Source organism: Eptesicus fuscus, chromosome 7 (genome assembly GCF_027574615.1).
Source record: "Eptesicus fuscus isolate TK198812 chromosome 7, DD_ASM_mEF_20220401, whole genome shotgun sequence".
Taxonomy (NCBI): domain Eukaryota; kingdom Metazoa; phylum Chordata; class Mammalia; order Chiroptera; family Vespertilionidae; genus Eptesicus; species Eptesicus fuscus.
This window is the reverse complement of record NC_072479.1, coordinates 29,921,141-29,928,748: the sequence shown is the minus strand read 5'-3', so window position 1 is coordinate 29,928,748 and position 7,608 is coordinate 29,921,141. Positions and strand designations below refer to the sequence as shown.

The window sequence follows — 7,608 nt, the reverse complement described above, 5'->3', positions numbered from 1 at the left end:
TGTCCTCTCGCAGTCCAGGACCCCTTGGGTGATGTCTGCCTGATGTCTGTCCCCTGGGGATCGGGCCTAAGCTGGCAGTCAGATATCCCTCTCACAGTCTGGGGCTCTCGCAGTCCGGGACCCCTTGCTCCTTACCACCCACCTGCAGCAGAGGTGGGAGAGGCTCCTGCCACTGCCACTGCACTTGCCAGCCATGAGCCTGGCTTCTGGCTGAGCAGCGATCCTTCTGTGGGAGCACACTGATCACCAATGGGCAGCTCCTGCATTGAGTGTCTGCCCCCTGGTGGGCAGTGTGCATCATAGCAACCAGTAGTTCTGCCATTTGGTCGATTTGCATATTAGGCTTTTATTATCTAGGATTGTTTATCTTTGCTACTGCTATTAACATTTATTTTACTAAGGCAATAGAATAGACTTACGATAGATAATAAGTATACACTTTGTTCTGTGAAAAAAATATTAGATAATGGAAAAGAGAAAGTTAATGCTTTAATTGTAAAATTATATGATCACGAATTATTTAATGAAGTTATATGAAAATTATCATTATATTTAAGGCAAATGTATTTCCATTTTTGAATCTGAAAAAATAACCTACTTTTGGAACTTTCACAATTTTTAAAAAAGTGCTCTAAATGGATTTTAATAAATTTTTTAAAATATGTATTTTGAATTTCTACATAAATGCACCACTTTATTATTAAATTTATCTACCAGATATATCCATAAGAATAAAAATGGACTATTTTATTGACTAGATATGCATTTATTTTAAAATGAGCTCATAATTGCTAAAATATGAGTCAAGCCATCATATCAATGCTGCTGAACCATTCCCAGTATCAGGTGGAGAGATAAACATGATCAGCACTTCTAACTTCACTCTCTAGCTAGGTGTTGAATTAAAATAGCTTTATATAATTTGAGGCACATAACAAAGATACATACCTACATAAGATGCATAACCACCTCTACTTGAAAATAAATCAAGCATGAATGTTAAGCCTAAATATAGACTTACATGTAAGAAAATATTTAGATAATTATTACAAATCTGCTTTTAATTTTGAAACATAGCAATCAAACTTTAGAAGACTAGTAGAAAAATTGTAATACAATCCAACAGTAGAACCTTATAGAAGCAATAAAAATAGATATATAGCCAGCTGGTGTGGGTCAGTAGTTGAGCATTGACCCATGAACCGGGAGGTCACAGTTCAATTCTCCAGTCAGGGCACATGCCTGGGGGGTGGTGTGCAGGAGGCAGCCGACAATGATTCTCTCTCATAATTGATGGTTCTATCTCTTTATCCCTCTCCTTTCCTCTCTATGAAATAAATAAAAACATATTTTTTAAAAATAGGTGTATACTATATATTATATTTAATAATACAAAATATATCTATGAAATATTTTTAATACTTGTATCAAGATGCTCTCTTTTTAATGTGCAGATAAATCATGTAAATTAGAGAGAAACTAAAGAAAATTTTAAAAGAAATAATAATTTTAGGTACACAATTGTAAGGAAGATATCAGTCATGAATGTCAACACTATATACTAGTAATTCTTCCATAGACCTCAAGGTAAGAGATCAATGCCCCTGTTTTTATAAGATTTTTTTGCCAATTCATATTGCAAAGATACAGCTATTTTTTGCTATTATATTGAATCATGAGAAAAAGTTTTGTCCCCAAAATGTATTATGTTGCAAAGTCACATACTCATCATAATCATATTGAGGAACACTGAATGAAGTACTGAAGCCATGAGAGTGAAGATTACTCTGAAAAAGTCATCTTAAACACAAAAGAGATATTTATGAGATGTATTGCTATGGATATCACACTCTGACCTGCTGCTATGGCCAGTGCCATAGGACTGGACAAATAAGCCATCATCATCATAACAGTAAATATCATGATGAAGAAGGACTCTACCACTGCTTTCAAATCTAATAAGAAGAATGTCATATAAGTAAAAAGAATACTTGCTAGCATTCTCATGGCAAGTAAATGAGATAATAGTTTCCCAAGTAAATAAGATGACACTCTGTAGTACCCACTGATATATTCATGTATAAAGAGCTCCTTTCAGCCACAAATAGTTCTAGGGATGTTATATTTCTAAAACATTGGTTGTTTGTGAGGAAGAAGAGCAACCCACCTCTATTCTGGATTCCTGTAGGGTCACTTTTCAGATCATAGAAAATGGCACCTAGTCCCAGGATGATTGTTACATTTATCTCGGCTATAGATGGCTGTGGACATTTTTGAAGAAATGCTTAGAAATCCATTTAATTTGATGACAGAAAGAGGTGGCATAGGTGATCTTCTTTAAGGCTTCACTTTTTTTTTTCCCTGGACCCTTGAGAGTTTATCTAACTCAACTTTTGTTTCTCTGAAGAAGGTGGAGTTGACATAAAACACAGCTAATGTTTCTATGAGTGGTTTATCTCTCTTGGAAGGCTCTTCAGTCTCCTTAGCTTCACCATCTTCATCCTCTCTGTTTTAATACCACAGAAGAGGAGTCTCCATTAATGACATCCAGGAAGAAGTCTGCAGGGCCATTATAGGGCTCACAGTGGCAATCAGCTGAGCAGGCCCATAGAACATTAGGCTTTTTGAGGCCAATAAGGTGAGGTTATCACACAACTTGAAGATGGAATAACGAGGCTGATGAATGGAGATGATGGGTTGTCACTGTTTATACATTCTTTTCAGAATTAAAAGAACAACAGTTGATGAGCTTGAGTCTAAGCCAATAGTGGGCTTATCCAAGAACAAAATTGATAGATCATAACAAGCTCCATTTCAATACCAGTCCTTTCTCTTTCCATTCCGGACACACTACAGATAAAATAAGTTCCAACCTTGAAATCTGCTAGTTTAGATAGACATAACTCTTGGATAACCATGTTTATGTGTTCTTTTGTGTGTGTGTGTGTGTGTGTGTGTGTGTGTGTGTGTGTGTGTGTGTGTGTTCATGATTCATCATAGTTGTCAGAAGCAAAAGAACTACTGAAAACTGTAAATTAATCTCACTGTCCAGAGTTTCCATCACAACATCATCTTGTACCTCATAACCTGAGTTACATTTGAAATTGGCAGGTTGAGATGCTTATTTATTAAAACATCTCCAGATAATCCCTGTGGTTTTTTTCTTTCAGCTAAAATACCTAACAACAAAGATTTGGCTCTACCTGCGGGTCCCAGAATGACATTGAGACCAAGTCTTATGATCCCATTAATATTTATTAGTATTTATTTCTTAACTGTTTTTTGATTAAGTAGAAAGCCACTCTGCACTTTTACTCCATCGCTGCTGTTATGAAAATTTAACATAGCTCCTTCAGTAAATGTCTTCAGGTTGTTGGAGATTGTCCCAGGGAGACCACTGGTGTTTCTTTGTGACATTTGGGATAACAAAAATGTGCTCACTACCAGAAAACATCTGGAGAGTCTGCCTTTCTTGTCTGGCTTGGATGGATTTGGTCACCACTGGTGACTTGCACCTTCCATGAAATATTTGTAAGTAAAATAAGTCACAAGACATTATGTCTGGTATGACTTCATTTTGGTGAAAAAAAAATAATTATTTGAACATATATGTATAATAAAAAAGTTAAAATGCTATAGATCAATCTAAAATATAATATATGGATTCTTATTATTTAAATCTGTATCTTTTTTCATATGCTTAGCTATACATTCTAAATGGTACTATTTTTTTGTTCATAAAAATATAAAATATGGAATAGCAATATACATATGTAGATAATCTGAAAGCTTTCTACTGTAAACATTTGGATATGTAGGACAAATTTTATAAAACATTCTTGTATATGCATAATTGACATCATATAGAGGAAAACACAGTTTCTCATTTTCTACACTTAAGAAAGAGTTCAAAACAACCTCAATAAGACTCTGACAGTGAGGTTGCTATTATTGCTTTCCAAAGTTGATGGGTATGTGAAGATGAATGGGGACCTTTTTCAAAACTTAGAGAACTGGGTTTTAGTTGACAAATAAATATAAGATTACATTCTAAACTAATTACATTTGTATGGCAAGACAATTTTTAGCTCTAAATTTACAAAGCATATTAAGATTACTATTGCTGTATAACAAATTTCACAAACTACCAGCTTTAAACAACCTTATATTCTTGGGTTGTATAGGTTTAAAATTCAGAAAGAGAGTAGTGCAAGTGTTTTATTTGTTGCAGGATGTCTTGGTCATATGCTTGTGAAGAATTCACCAATAGGGATGATGCCAGGGCTGGTGGCTGAAATCAACCAGAGGAGACTTCACATGCCTGCGAGTTGACTTTTGGTTGCTGTGTAGCAACTCAGAGAGAAGCACTAACTTGTGGTCTCTCATGTAATTTGGGCTTCTCCACTGAGTAGAAGTGCCACGATTACAAAGTAAAATGTCCTAGAATTAACACTGGTTTTATGACATGGCTTCAGATATCCTGCACACATTGCTTCCATACATTCTATTGGTCCAATTTGAGTTATTTACATTGACAAACGGTCAAAAGAAGAGGATAAAGAAAACACTTCAATGATAAGAGTATTAAAGAATTTGTGGACATATTTTAAAACCACCACATTCTGCATTTTGGCTAAAAAAGTTCTATATTCCTCCCACTTGCAAAAACTACCCTTTCCCAAGATCCCTCAAAACTTTTATTTCATTACAACATTAGGCTCAGAATCAAGGATCCAGGATCTCATCATCTAAATCAGATCTAGGTCAGATGAACTTTAGATGCAGTTACTCTTGATAGAAAGACCTGTGAAGCAAAGAGTCCTGCCCCCTCTGCCCAAATCCCTCTCACAAACACATGCAACATACATGGTGAGACAGGCATTGGATAACTGATATTGACATATCGACTTAAAAGGTTACAAATTATGAGCTCAAAACATAAAATTAGAAAGCCCACTAGGAAACAATCTAAAATGATTGAATGAAATGAATCTGAATTAAAAGTAGGTTTAGAATGCCAAGAATTTACATGTTATGATAGATAGTAAAATTGATATTTAAAAAATTCAGAGACAATATAAAGTAAAATCTTAAAGAATAAGATACAATGAGGCAGTGGATATAGGTTTGAAATATAGAATTAAAAAAATAAAAACATTAAAATTTAAAATGCATTGCATGAGTAAAATAGCATTTTAAAATAAAATTGAGGACAATTAGTTAACTAGAAAAAATGACTAAGGAGATTGTAGATTAGTGTGAAAAAAAAGTGAGATTTAAGAGAAGTGGGATAAATACGGTGTAACAGCCAAAACCGGTTTGGCTCAGTGGATAGAGCGTCGGCCTACGGACTGAAGGGTGCCAGGTTCGATTCCGGTCAAGGGCATGTACATTGGTTGCGGGCACATCCCCAGTAGGGGGTGTGCAGGAGGCAGCTGATCGGTGGTTCTCTCTCATCGATGTTTCTAGCTCTCTATCCCTCTCCTTTCCTCTCTGTAAAAAATCAATAAAATATATATTAAAAAAAAAAATATGGTGTAACATATTCAAATGGAATCCCCTTGAGAAAAGGAAAGAGGCAATACATAATATGAAGATAATTGAAGATATTATATGTTCATATTAAATCTTTATATTCTAAAAGTATAATAGGTCTCAAATGAGGATAAATAAGAATAAATCTATACTTAGAAAAAATTTAAAGGAGACTTCAGAGTCTGAGATATCTTATAAGCAGCCTGGAGAAAAAGAATAACTACACAAAACTATAAGCTTGACACTAAAATTGACATCAACAAAACATCAAAACATAATACATATTCATAGTTCTTAGAGAAAATGATTACTAGTGTTGAATTACAACTCAGGCACACTACCATTAAGAGTGAGCCTGAGATAGACATTTCCTAGAGAAACGAGTGAGAGTCCACCACTCACAGACATGCATAAAAACCCTTACTAAGAATGTAATTTAGGAGAAAGAAATCTTCACATATTTATTTTAAAGGAGTAGAACAGTAGGTACCATCATGATCAAAGAATCTTCAACATATGGATACATTCAATTAAGACATTAAATTTTGGAGATATAAAAATTATGTATAAGAAAATTGTGTAAGACACAAAGTGGAGTAATTGGAGGTAATGGATAATAAGCATATTATATACTGTATATCTTTGGAAGAGAATAATCATAACTAACTTTAAACTATGTTAAACAAATTTGGTTATTAATATTGCTAAAATATAATCAAAGTAAGTGAAAGAAGATAAAGGGGAAAAATACCCTGTTTCAAAAAGACAGAAAACAAAATTTTGAAAATCTTTCATGACAAACACTTAGAATGTTGGACAGAATATCACAAACATCATTGCAAATTCTCAGGATTGTAAATGCTACACTTTGGTTTAAGAAACAAAGAGTAAATCAAACACTAGAGTAGAAAGTGTGAACAGATACAGCAGCTGTGCTAGGCGGCATGCCTTTACAGTGCTAAGCAAAGGTTTGGCTGATAATGGTCCAAAAGGCAAAGTGTAAGCTGAAAACTTGGGCAGAAAGTGTTCACTGATGCTTCAGTTGTGCTTGGTGACATTTGTTGATAGTGGTAATCAAAGATCTTGAGTGCTAATGGTCATGGAGGTACAGAGTCAAAGTAGGACGTAGGAATTTGAGAAATGAACTGGCATTATGCCTAGACTTGTAAAAGGTCTCTTGTCTTCTGTATAAATGTGAACCAAAAAATAAAATAATCACCTATTCAATAGGAAATAAAATAAAATATTATCTGTTTCAGTTTCGGTTGTGGATGGGGTAGGAAAAAATATCCCCCCTGACATTTTGTGACCACATGTTTCCATCCACATGGGTTTTGTATTAATATTTATACTACTTTACATGTGATGTCTAGGAACTCAGACAACACAGGGTTTCTGTGATAAAGTCCCACCAAATATGAACTTTTGTCTAATAACAAAATACAAGAAGAAGTAAGCTACCATGATGTCAGCAGCAGAGAGAAGCGAATAGTGTAATTAATCTGTCAAGAACTACAGAATAGAATTATTAGCTGGAGTCTATGTGGCATAGACTGGCTAGTTGCTCTCTCAACTTAGTTCATCTTGGATTCAGAGATGTGTGATTACATTTCCAAGTTTCCCTTGTGATTGGCTATGGCCATATGTCCATGTTTTGGCCTATGGAATATGCTTAAAATGATGTACATCATTTCTAGGCCTAGTTAATATAAACTTACAACTTGTGATCCTCCATTCTCTCCGTCTCTCTCTCTCTCTCTCTTTATTTTCACATCCTTATAGAGAGGAAGGGGACCCAAGATATTGTTTACTCAAATAGGCACATAGAAGACCACTCAGCCCAAAACACCTGATTGGTGTGATTTATTTATATCTTCAAGGAATATGTGGCACAGAGATTGTTTGCAGCCACAGCTAGCAGTAAACAAATTAATAAACTATAAAAATGTGCATAAGCTATTAAATAAAAAATAAATAGAAACTATTAAATATTTTTTTCAGTAAGGACTAGACAGATTTGGAAATGAACCAAAGTTAATACCTATAAATTAAAATTTTAGGCATTAAAATTAA

At 34.5% G+C, this 7,608-nt stretch overlaps 1 pseudogene; it reads right to left on the bottom strand.

Annotated features, from left to right (window-relative positions):
• Positions 1 to 1,582: 1,582 nt before the first annotated feature.
• LOC103288148 (broad substrate specificity ATP-binding cassette transporter ABCG2-like) lies at positions 1,583 to 3,417 on the bottom strand (annotated as a pseudogene).
• Positions 3,418 to 7,608: the final 4,191 nt, after the last annotated feature.